This window comes from Portunus trituberculatus, chromosome 26 (assembly GCF_017591435.1).
Source record: "Portunus trituberculatus isolate SZX2019 chromosome 26, ASM1759143v1, whole genome shotgun sequence".
In the NCBI taxonomy this organism is placed as follows: Eukaryota; Metazoa; Arthropoda; class Malacostraca; order Decapoda; family Portunidae; genus Portunus; species Portunus trituberculatus.
The window spans coordinates 776,948-788,737 of NC_059280.1; the positions used below are offsets into that span (position 1 = coordinate 776,948).

The following is an 11,790-nucleotide window of genomic DNA, read 5'->3' on the forward strand; positions in this document are numbered from 1 at the left end:
GGAACAATTGGTACTGGAGCTAGTGAGGAAATAACGTCATGTCTGGGAGCAGAGACACACTCTATATAGCAAGGAAAGCCTTTGGAAAAGGAAGCTGGATGAGTTGGCCGCTGTCCATCTGTATGAAAGGGAGCAAGGGGCGTAAGGGGTTGCTTTCAGTAAATGCATGCTGCAAATTCCGCGGTTGTTTTGGTAGTGCAGAGAAGGGAGTGCCCCGCGCTTTGCCTGGTAAATTTTTAATGAGAAATATTCAGTATTAATGTAGGCCATCAGTTGGACACTTGGGTGCAACAGCTTGAGCTTGAGTTGGGAGTCACCCAGCACTTGCTGTCGGTGCAGCCTTTGGATTGGCGTGCTGTTCTCCCAAACACACCTGGAAATGGAAGAGCGGGGCAGGAAGTCTGAAGCATTAAAGCTTTCCCTCCCTCCCCTCCTCATCATTCATCACATTCACACCTGTTCCCCATCCCCATCCCCATCCCTGTCCCTGAGGGGTCCCTGCCTTTCAATCATTCTCATACGTTCCCTCCAGGCACTCTCTAAGAAATCTTTCACACCCTCCATCACCCAACCATTTACCTGTCTCTCAACACACAGCCCCAGCAGGTACTCCATCCATTCCCTAGCATTCCTCTCTCTCATCTCACTACATGCTTCTACTCCTATCTCTTCTGTCACTACACCTAACATCCTGTCTCTTGCACACCCATACCCTCACACTCCAGCATCAAGTGTTCTACTGTCTCATCCACACCCCTCTCGCATACCTCACACACCTTGCTTCCTCCATTCTTCCACGTATACACCCTGCTGTTCACCTCCAGGGACTTGGTCCTGGCTCTGAACAGCTGATACTTGTACTCCTTTGTTCTTCCTATTTCCTCCCCACCCAGCATCCATGTCCTGTCCCTGTCTAACGCATCCCCATTTACTACTAATACTTTACTCTTCTCCCTGCTGAATCTAATGTCAAAATCCCTTCCATACTCACTCACAGCATTCAGCATTTCCTGCAGCTCTGCATGGTGCTCACTAAGGACCACCACATCATCTGCATACAGGAGAATGCTCAGCACATCATTCCCCACTTTCACTCCTAATCCTGTTCGCCTCACTCTCTGCCATCTCCTCCACATATAGGCCAAATAGTAAAGGGGAAAGAACACAGCCTTGTCTCACTCCTCTCTCATTACTCACCCATCCAGTCACCAGATCCCCCATACTAAACACCGCTCTTGTATTCTCATACATACTCCTAATGATTCTCACTATCTTCTCACTCACCCCAACTTTTCTAATACCTTGCACAGCATTCTCCTATCTACTCTATCATAGGCCTTCTCTATGTCTAGAAAAGCTAAATACTTCTTCCTACCGTCCTTTCTCGCTCTCCCTATCACTTCATTTACTACATACATGTTATCCTCACCTGTTCTATCCTTCCTAAACCCATTCTGTTCCTCACCCATTACCCTATTTCTTTCTATCACTTCACTCAGTCTTTCATTCAACACACCACAGAATATCTTACACACTGAATCACACACTGCTATTGGTCTATAGTTCCTAATTTCCTTCCTACTTTTACTACCTCCTTTATGTACAAGTGTCACTCTACTTTCATCCCTCCAAATCCTTCCAAACATACTCATGCAGCCCCTCAATCACTCCTCGACCACCCTCTCTGTAAAATTCATTCAGAATCCCATCGATACCCGGAGCCTTACCTCTCTTTAATTTCTTTACATACCTCTCAATCTCATCCATACTGATCTCTTCATTCATTCCTTCCTCTATTTTCCTACCTAGGGTGATGTTTCCTAAGTTCCTAGCTGGCTCATTCACTCCTCCAATAGCTTTCCAGTACTCTTCTATCTCTCTAATCATTTCCTCCCTTTCCCTAATTCTCCTTCCATTCACTACTAACTCTTCTACATGGTCTACTTTATTACCTTCCTCTCCTCTTAAAAATTTATACCATTCCCTACCTCCTTCTTCACCCTTTCTCCTAAGTTCCTCAATAATTTTCCTCTCCTCATTCCCTCTGGCCCTCCTGATTAATGCTTTCACCTCTTGCTGCTTACTCCTATACTCTTCCCACATTCTATCATACTCTATTCTCTCTACCTCACTGTTCTGTCTGTACCTTCTAAGGCTCCTACATCTCCTATTCAGTTGCCTTCTTTCCTTCCTCGCCCTGCCTATCTCTTTGTTCCACCACCTCTTCCTTTTCCTTTCCCTCCCTTTACCTCTTGGTTCTGTCCTACCAATACTCTCCTCTGCAGCTATGGTTAGTTTCCTAACTAAACCCCTATTACACTCATCCACTCCTCTCTCTGTCTGTGGCCCATTCTCACCAGTCTTCCATTCCATCTTCTCTATTGCTTCTCTAAAACTATCCCAGTCTGCCTCTCTAACTTTCCACCTTCCCTTCCCCTGTGTAGTCCCTTTCACCTTCTCCTTCACACACTCATACTCCAATACCATAACATTATGGTCACTTGCTGCATCAATCTTTCTCTCCTCATCCACCCACATGCCTTTCACTCGTTCCCTCGCTTTGTCGCTAACCACCATGTAGTCAATGACAGATTCACTTTCCTTTCCACACCATGTCACTCTACCCTCTGCCATGGTCACATTCAAAATCTCAAGCTCATTCCTCTCCACAAAATCTAATAGCAATTGTCCATTCCCATTTACTTCCTCACCCAATACTCCTATATGACCATTCATGTCCCCCATCACAATTACTCTTTCATTCTTATTCTCTTGTACCAGCCTTTCAACAATCCTATATTTTCTTTCATTCTCAGCTCTCGCTTCTGCTCTTTCAACGGTCATGTAGCACACAATATTATTTTCTCTCTGTCCCTGCCTACCTTATACTCTAATCTCACTGCCATAACATCCTCACTCATCTCACATTCCCCTACGTCTCTCTCTCCTCTGCATCTAATCTTACCATTACTCCAACCCCTCTCCCCTTCCTCTGCTGCTTACTCCTACCTTTACCTATCATTCTAAAACTCTCTGACTCCAGTTCTACTCTCTCTCTCTCTTAGCTGGGTTTCAGTTACACAGACTATCTCTACATTCCAGACATTCATTTCCCTGCTGGGTTAGGTTAAGAGTAGCATTAAGGACTTTGTACAAAGTAGCATTAGTGATCAGTTGGAGCTTTGTTGCCATAGGGGCAGTAGCACTAGTCTTCACTATGCACGTGTCTCCCAGAGCTGTGCTTACACCTGTGGGAGACACTGCATCACATGACAGGCTGGCAATGAGGCTCAGATTAGGCTACAAATACTTTTGGGAAGTCAGTGCTTCTCCTGGTGTGTGCTGTGTGCTGTGTGCTGCACCAAGGGGACACACTCTGCCTCACTATATCATGGAATGTCCTCTCATTGCTAAATTTAGGCCACAAGGTCAGCATGACTTGTACAGCCTCATTGACCATCTCCTAGACTCTGCCACCCTCAGGGAAATACTCAGGGAATATCCTCAGATTGCTCCCAGACTGTAGGATGTCTTAGGCAATAAGGTGTGCAATATGTGGATTTATTTATTGAAATACTTGTATTCTTGTTGTGTATACTGTCCAGAGTGATTTTTGTGATACTTTAACCTTAAATCTTTGCCCGGGGGGCGGGGGTGGCAAGGCCCATCCTCCTCCTTTGTTGTAATTATTTATTAATTCAACAATAAATGTATCAATCAATCATCAATGTTATGGGGACGGACAACACACACACACACCTGGCGGGGGCGGCGGAGCGGTCACGACAGCAGCAGTCACTCCTCACATTGGAGGTGCTGGCTGAGTGATTCCACCTATTACTTTGCCCAGTCAATTAGTTAATTGGTAACAAATGTTTCTCAGTGAAATTTTACACGGAATAGCGTCAGTCTTTCCTTTCTCTGCCTACGCTACCAGAAGAAACGTGGAATTCACATTATTTACCTAAAAAGAAAGAAAACAAAAGTGCAGGGTGATGGCCATATCGTGTGGAAGTGTGTCAGCACTGAGCAGGAGGTACTGTGAAGTTTGAAATACTCGATAAATGGTACATTATACAATAATGTAAAGTGTTACATTTTTTGCTTAAGTCTTAGACTATGATTTGTATGATGGCACTGTATGATTTCCAAGTCTTAGGGCGTAAGTTGAAAATCTTGCGTTTTTGTTCCGTATGGGATGTTATTTATTTATTTTTTTCTCGTTCATGTGTTTGTTTTAAATTATTTGAAATAAAATTTCGTTTTGAAGTGTTGTGCATATGCACCTGTGTCAACACATCGAGGTGTGCTTCCTTCAGTTCCTTGGCAGTCATCAAAGGGTCTTTTTTTCACATGACGCTCCTCCAACAGGCGCCAGCCAGCAGCTTGGCAGGACTTGGCTGTACTATGTCCTTGTGACAGAGAGAGAGAGATGCAAAGGTATAATATTATGAGGGAAGCCTGTGTGGTGAGCAAGGAGGTTAGATTGGTGATGAGTGGTGGTGAGTGGTGAGCCAGCTGTAACTGTTGCATCAAGATCAAGACACAAGAAGACGAAGGACAACACAGACAGTCACAGTCACACGTGCGCGTTTGCTGCGCGAGACGTGAGTGTTGGAAGCCTTTTGTGATGTATTTCCAGGCTAATTTGGACAATTGAAGTGTTCTGGAGGGCCGTGGAAGGAAGGAGAGGGAGACAAATAGATGGAGAAAGAGATGACCAGTGGTAGTTTTGTGTTTTATTTAGCAGGACACTGAAGTGAAAACACTTAAATGGAGCGTGACACTCACACTAACTTACTGAACACACTGACTGGGATTTGAAGGCAGGACACTTGGTACATTGTCAAAACAGGCACCAACAACACTGGTGGTGGTAGTGAAAGAAGGAAGAGGCAATTGTCCGTATGTCTGTGTGGCAGGGGCTCCCAGGGGTGTTGTAGGTTGCTTTTGACACGTTTGAGGATGTGTTAGGATGTTGGGTTTAAGTACAGGATAGGACCTCCCCCTTTTCCTCCATCCCACCCCCCTTTGCCCCAGCAAGGGTGTTGTAACAGATATTAGAGTTTTTGGTAAAAGTATAGAACCACTGCTCCCCCCCTTTCCTCTCCCCTCCTCCCCAACAAGCTTGGGGGACTGTGGGGAATCGGGGGTTTTGGGGGGGAGCCAAAAGAGGCGAGATATGGCGTTCCGAAAAAAAAATTAACCTAACCCAACCCAACCTAACCTAACGTAACTCAGGCAAAAAACGGAAGCAACAATTGTGGACTTAGATTCTGGTAGGTACGTAGAATGTTTGCTTTATTACTGACGGTAAACACATTAAATATACTGCACTGTGCTATATGTATCATACAGATTGGCGTGCAGTGATTCTAAGGAAGAACCGAGTTTGTGGTCAATTTACAGTTTCACTAACCTAATGCATTTGCGACGGAAGTGATGTAGAACTCGATCAATTCACTACATATCTCACCACAAACACCTAAGCCACATCACAAAATCATTGGTTGGGTGAAACTGTAAATTGTCTGCGTTTTTTACTGTGCTTCTGTGGTGGTTAAGGGTGTTTTCAGGGTGTCATAAGGGGTTTTAAGATAACTTTTTTTTTTTTTTTTTTTTTTGTGTGTGTGTGTGTGTGTGTGTGTGTGTGTGTGTGTGTGTGTGTGGGTGTGTATTTATTTCTACCATGTGGGTTTTTCAAGGGAATTTCTGGGCTAAAGGAGATACTTTTCTGGGTTACCTTCTATCTCAAAGCCCACCCGCTAGGAAACCCTTGCCCTGAGTGAGGAAGCCCAGCCTACACTTGGACCGTGGACAGGATTCGAACCCGTGTGCTTGGAGACCTCTCGGATCCCAAAGCACGCATGGTTCCACTGTACTATTAACCTAATTTTTAACACAAGCTAGCCTAAAAATACCATTCCTCTTGTTCAAAGCCCAAAAAACACACTCGATCCCAACACATTAACCTAACCTATCCTAACCTAACCTTTTTGGTACCACCACACCTTTCCCTATTCCTTGTGGTGACTATTAGGTGATTTTGTACAGCTTCACAAACTCATGTGGGGGATTAAAATAGTGAAGACTGTGGCCATTAATCTTCTGCCCTCCATACACCCTTCCTAATGTCAATAAAATGGTCTGATGGTACACAAATCTCAAGGAAAAACATGTGTTTCAGTGCTGAAGGGGATAAAACACACTTAAATGAACTCTAAACTTAACCTAACCTAACCTATCCTATTCTATCCTATACTATCTCAGCCTAGCCTGACCTAAGCTAACCTAACCTAACTTATCATAACACAACTTCACAGATTCACACACAAAAAACACTCTAAACCCCTAAAACACCAAAAACACACTCAAACACCCTTAAAGACACTAAAACACACTCAAAAAAATCCAAAACACACACACACACACACACACACACACACCCGGTAGCTCAGTGGTTAGAGCGCTGGCTTCACAAGCCAGAGGACCGGGGTTCGATTCCCCGGCCGGGTGGAGATATTTGGGTGTGTCTCCTTTGACGTGTAGGTGCTGTTCACCTAGCAGTGAGTAGGTACGGGATGTAAATCGAGGAGTTGTGACCTTGTTGTTCTGGTGTGTGGTGTGTGCCTGGTCTCAAGCCTATCCGAAGATCGGAAATAATGAGCTCTGAGCTCGTTCCGTAGGGTAACGTCTGGCTGTCTCGTCAGAGACTGCAGCAGATCAAACAGTGAAACACACAAATTTACTGAGTTTCTGCTCTAGAATAGTTGACGGGATACAAGAGAGAGGGATGGGTTGATTGTATTTACTGGGATTTAAAAAAGGCGTTTGATAAAGTTCCACATGAAAGGTTGTTGTGAAAATTAGAGGAGAAGGGTGGTTTAAAAGGAAGCACTTTGAGATGGAGGGAAAATGATTTGAGGGGGAGAGAAATAAGGACGGTAGTTAAAGATATGAAGTCCAAGTGGAGAGCAGTAGAAAGCGGAGTGCCACAGGGGTCAGTATTGGCACCGATACTTTTCCTCATTTATATAAACGACATGCCAGAAGGAGTGAACAGCTACATAAATCTGTTTGTGGACGATGCAAAACTGTGCAGAGTTATAAAGCAAAAAGAGGATTGTGAAATACTGCAGGAAGACCTAAATAAGATCTGGGAATGGAGTAAAAAAATGGGAAATGGAATTCAATGTGAACAAAAGCCATGTCATGGAAATGGGAAAGAGTGAAAGACGACCCGTGGGAATCTATAAGATGGGAGATGGAGTAGAACTGGAGAAAGTCAAAAAGGAAAAGGACTTAGGAGTGACGATGGAAGAAAACAATCAACCAGTAAGCCATATTGATAGAATTTTCAGAGAGACGTATAATTTGGTAAGGAATATTGGAGTAGCATTTCACTACATGGACAAAGAAATGATGAAGAAATTGATAAGTACTATAATAAGACCCAGATTGTAATATGCAGGAGTAGTGTGGACCCCTCATAAAAAGAAACACATAAGGAAGCTGGAGAGACTACAAAAAATGGCTACAAGAATGGTTCCAGAATTTGAAGGGATGACATATGAGGAGAGACTAAAGGCTATGGATCTACCAACCCTGGAACAGAGAAGGGAGAGACGGGATCTCTTACAAGTTTATAAATTGATCAACGGAATGGACCAAGTGGACTATGAGTCTCTGATCCTGAGAGAAGAATATGACATTAGAAGCACAAGATCGCATAGTAAGAAGCTGAGGAAGGGAAGATGTGTAAGAGATATTAAAAAGTATAGTTTCCCGCAAAGACGTGTTGAGACGTGGAACAGTTTGAAAGAAGAAGTAGTGTATGCAACGAGTGTACACAGTTTTAAGGAAAGATTGGATAAGTGTAGATATGGAGACGGGGCCACACCAGCATAAAGCCCAGGCCCTGTAAAACTACAACTAGGTAAATACACACACACACTCTAACCTAACCTAACCTAACCTCACCCCCACAGAACCCCACCATGGCTACTCTAATCCGAATCAAACGCCGTGTAGCCGAGGAACCGCTGGACACAATCCTGGTCCGAGCCAAGCGGAGGAGGGTGGACGGGGGCAACGGCTGGGTGGATGGTGGTGGCGGTGGTGCAGAAAGTGGATCGGAGGAGCAGCCGTCAGCCGTCCTTGCGAGAGTGGCCACTGTAGAGTAAGGTGTGGTGTGTGTGTGTGTGTGTGTGTATTTGTTGGTTTATTGTGTTTTCTGGGAGTGTAAGGTGTGTGTGTGTGTGTGTGTGTGTGTTTGCTTTATTGTATTGTGGAGTGTATGTGTGTTTGTGTGTTTGTTCTCTACCTTTGTGTGCGTGTGTGCGTGTTTGTCTGTCTGTTTTTGTCTATTGTATCTACTGTGAAAAACATCTCTGAAATTTCTTTAAACACTAGAAACATCATCCATTACACCTTAAACCACTGAAACACCCCAAAACCCTTAAAAACATGCCAAACATCCTTAAAACACCCAAATACTCCTTTAAAACACCCCAATCACTCTAATGCTTCCCAAAATGCCTTTAAAACACCAAAACACTCTTAAAAAACACCCCAAAGCACTCTTAAAACACCTTGATACTTAATAACACCCCAAAATGTTCCTAAAATGCCCAAACACACTTAAAAACACCACAAAGCACTCTTAAAACACCCAGACACTTAAAAACACCCAAAGCACACTTATACACCAAAACACTCTTAAAAACACCAGAAAACTTCCAAACACTCTTAAAAACACCACCAAACATCCTTAAAACACCAAAAAAAATCTTAAAAACACCTCATAGCACTCTTAAAACACCCAAACTCTCTTCAAAACACCACAAAACATCCTTAAAACTCCCAAACACTCTTAAAAACACCACAAAACACCTTAACAGACCTCTAACACCCTTTGTAACACCTCAAACACCTTTAAATTATTCTAACTCCACTTTAAACACCCCTATGAGATTCCCTGCTCCTTAAAAATACCCTGAAAACATCATAACATCTGTTAAACACCCTAAACACACTTAAAATACCCTGACACCCCTGTAGAACACCCTTTAAATACCTTAACACCACTTTAAACCCCTGTAAGAGTCATCACCCCTTAGAATACCCTAAAAACACTAGAACACCTTTCAAACACACCAAAACACTCATAAAAACACCCTAAAACATCCTGAAAATACCAAAATACTCTTAAAAGTACCTTAAAACACCAAAACACTCTTTAAAACACCCTTAAAGCACCAAAACACTCTTCAAAATACCCTAAAATGCCTAAAACACTCTAACATCCTTCAAAATACCCTTAAAATGGCATAACACCCTTATAAGAGAATCCAAACCTTTACAGGAGACTCCAGTGGATACCAGACTAGTAAGGGAGGCTGAGAGAGGCTGGGAGAGGCGACACAAACTTAGGACTCAACTCCACAAGGAAGCTGGGAGAGAGAGGGAGAGGAGATGCCAGGTGAGAGAGTGAGAGAAAGAAGAGAGAGAGAGAGAGAGAGAGAGAGAGAGAGAGAGAGAGAAGCTGGGAGAAGGATAAAAGATAGAAAAAATAAAGGAAAGAGAGAGAGAGAGAGAGAGAGAGAGAGAGAGAGAGAGAGAGAGAGATATAGAAAAATATAAAGAAAATGAGAAAGAGAGAGAGAGAGAGAGAGAGAGAGAGAGAGAGAGAGAGAGAGAGAGAGAAGGACGAAAGAAAGAAAAAATATAAAGAAAATGAGAAAGAGAGAGAGAGAGAGAAACCCTATCTTTATTTTCACCAGATAGCATCAAACACCACAACAACAACAACAACAACAACAACAACCAAAGACAGAAAGAGGAAGACACAAGAAGAGGAAGGAGAAGAAAAAGAAGAAGAAGAAGTAGAAGAGAAGAAGATTAAGATTTATGACTCAGAAATTTTATCTTTGCAAAATGTAAGTGTGTGTGTGTGTGTGTGTGTCTGTGTGTGTGAAAGAGAAGGTGTGTTTTGAGGTGTTTTGGATATATTTGGTTTCATTTTGGGGTGTGTTTGGGTGTTTTTGAGTGTTTTGTTTGTGTGTGTGTGTGCGAGAGAGAGAGAGAGAGAGGAGTGTTTTGAGTGTGTTTTGGGAGCTTTGTGTGTGTGTATGTGAGTGGGAGAGAGAAAATATGTGTTTTGGGAGGTTTTGGGGTGAGTGTTGGGTGTGTTTTGTTGCCATGTATAGGTGTATAGGTCTAGTTGTGTATTAGAGAGTCGGAGAGTGGCTGGGAGGCTCCTAGTGACCTATCTACATGTCAAATTTTATCCAACTTTTCCTTCAATATACTGTTTGCTAACCTAACCTAACCTAACCTAACTTAACACACTTTCCACTGGTACAATCCCTTCACCGGAGCTGTTCCAGATGTCCACCGTCCTGTGAGGGAAGCTAGATTTTGTAATGTTCCTCAAATTATTCACTTTAAATCATCTTGGAATGTGTGTGTCCTCTTGTTCGGCTATCTCCATCTTCAGGCAGTGCTACCAGGTGTTGTCTGTCCATCTGTGTGTGTGTGTGTGTGTGTGTGTGTGTGAATTTTTAGGGTGTTTTTAGGGATGTTTTGCCAAGGTTGTAGTGGTTTTAAGGGGTTTAATAGAAGTTATTGGGGTTTTTAAGAGCATTTTTACACAGAGAGAGAGCGAGATAGAGAGTTTTGATGATAAAAATTAATACTGTTTCTCTCTCTCTCTGTCTCTCTCTCTCCCAGGGGCAAGAGGATGTCATAACTTGCAATGGTGAGGTGATGGAGGTCAAATTTGTGTATGACCTCTATTACTTGCCCCCTGCTGTGACCTGGGATGACCTGGTGTGTGAGTAAGTGTCTGGGGGTGTCTCAGGGGGTAGGGGGTGACCTGGGGTGTGAGTTTCTTGTTTTGTGTTTGATTAAGTGAGACTATTTGGTGATTTTGTGGCCATTAATCTTCTGCCCTCCATACACCCTTCCTAATGTCAATAAAATGGTCTAATGGTACACAAATCTCAAGGTAAAAATGTGTCCCAGTACTGAAGGGTTAAAATAGTGAAGACTGTGGCCATTAATCTTCTGCCCTCCATACACCCTTCCTAATGTCAATAAAATGGTCTAATGGTACACAAATCTCAAGGTAAAAATGTGTCCCAGTACTGAAGGGGTTAAAATAGTGAAGACTGTGGCCATTAATCTTCTGCCCTCCATACACCCTTCCTAATGTCAATAAAATGGTCTAATGGTACACAAATCTCAAGGTAAAAATGTGTCCCAGTACTGAAGGGGTTAAAATAGTGAAGACTGTGGCCATTAATCTTCTGCCCTCCATACACCCTTCCTAATGTCAATAAAATGGTCTAATGGTACACAAATCTCAAGGTAAAAATGTGTCCCAGTACTGAAGGGGTTAAAATAGTGAAGACTGTGGCCATTAATCTTCTGCCCTCCATACACCCTTCCTAATGTCAATAAAATGGTCTAATGGTACACAAATCTCAAGGTAAAAATGTGTCCCAGTACTGAAGGGGTTAAAATAGTGAAGACTGTGGCCATTAATCTTCTGCCCTCCATACACCCTTCCTAATGTCAATAAAATGGTCTAATGGTACACAAATCTCAAGGTAAAAATGTGTCCCAGTACTGAAGGGGTTAAAATAGTGAAGACTGTGGCCATTAATCTTCTGCCCTCCATACACCCTTCCTAATGTCAATAAAATGGTCTAATGGTACACAAATCTCAAGGTAAAAATGTGTCCCAGTACTGAAGGGGTTAAAATAGTGAAGACTGTGGCCATTAAT

General features: G+C 43.0%; 1 long non-coding RNA gene across 5 annotated transcripts in view; it reads left to right on the top strand.

The window, feature by feature from the left end:
* Nucleotides 1-3,801: 3,801 nt before the first annotated feature.
* The window catches only part of LOC123509112, a 10,009-nt gene continuing 2,020 nt past the window's right edge, over nucleotides 3,802-11,790 (top strand). Inside the window, exons 1-5 of one of the 5 annotated variants that reach the window (XR_006676129.1) lie at nucleotides 3,802-4,036; nucleotides 7,989-8,184; nucleotides 9,365-9,481; nucleotides 9,783-9,938; nucleotides 10,732-10,838. This is a non-coding gene — a long non-coding RNA (uncharacterized LOC123509112). Of the gene's footprint in view, nucleotides 4,037-4,420; nucleotides 4,608-5,261; nucleotides 5,284-7,988; nucleotides 8,185-9,364; nucleotides 9,482-9,782; nucleotides 9,939-10,731; nucleotides 10,839-11,790 lie in introns of those variants that run through there. The other 4 variants (XR_006676128.1, XR_006676131.1, XR_006676132.1 and 1 more) reach the window with 4 other exon arrangements.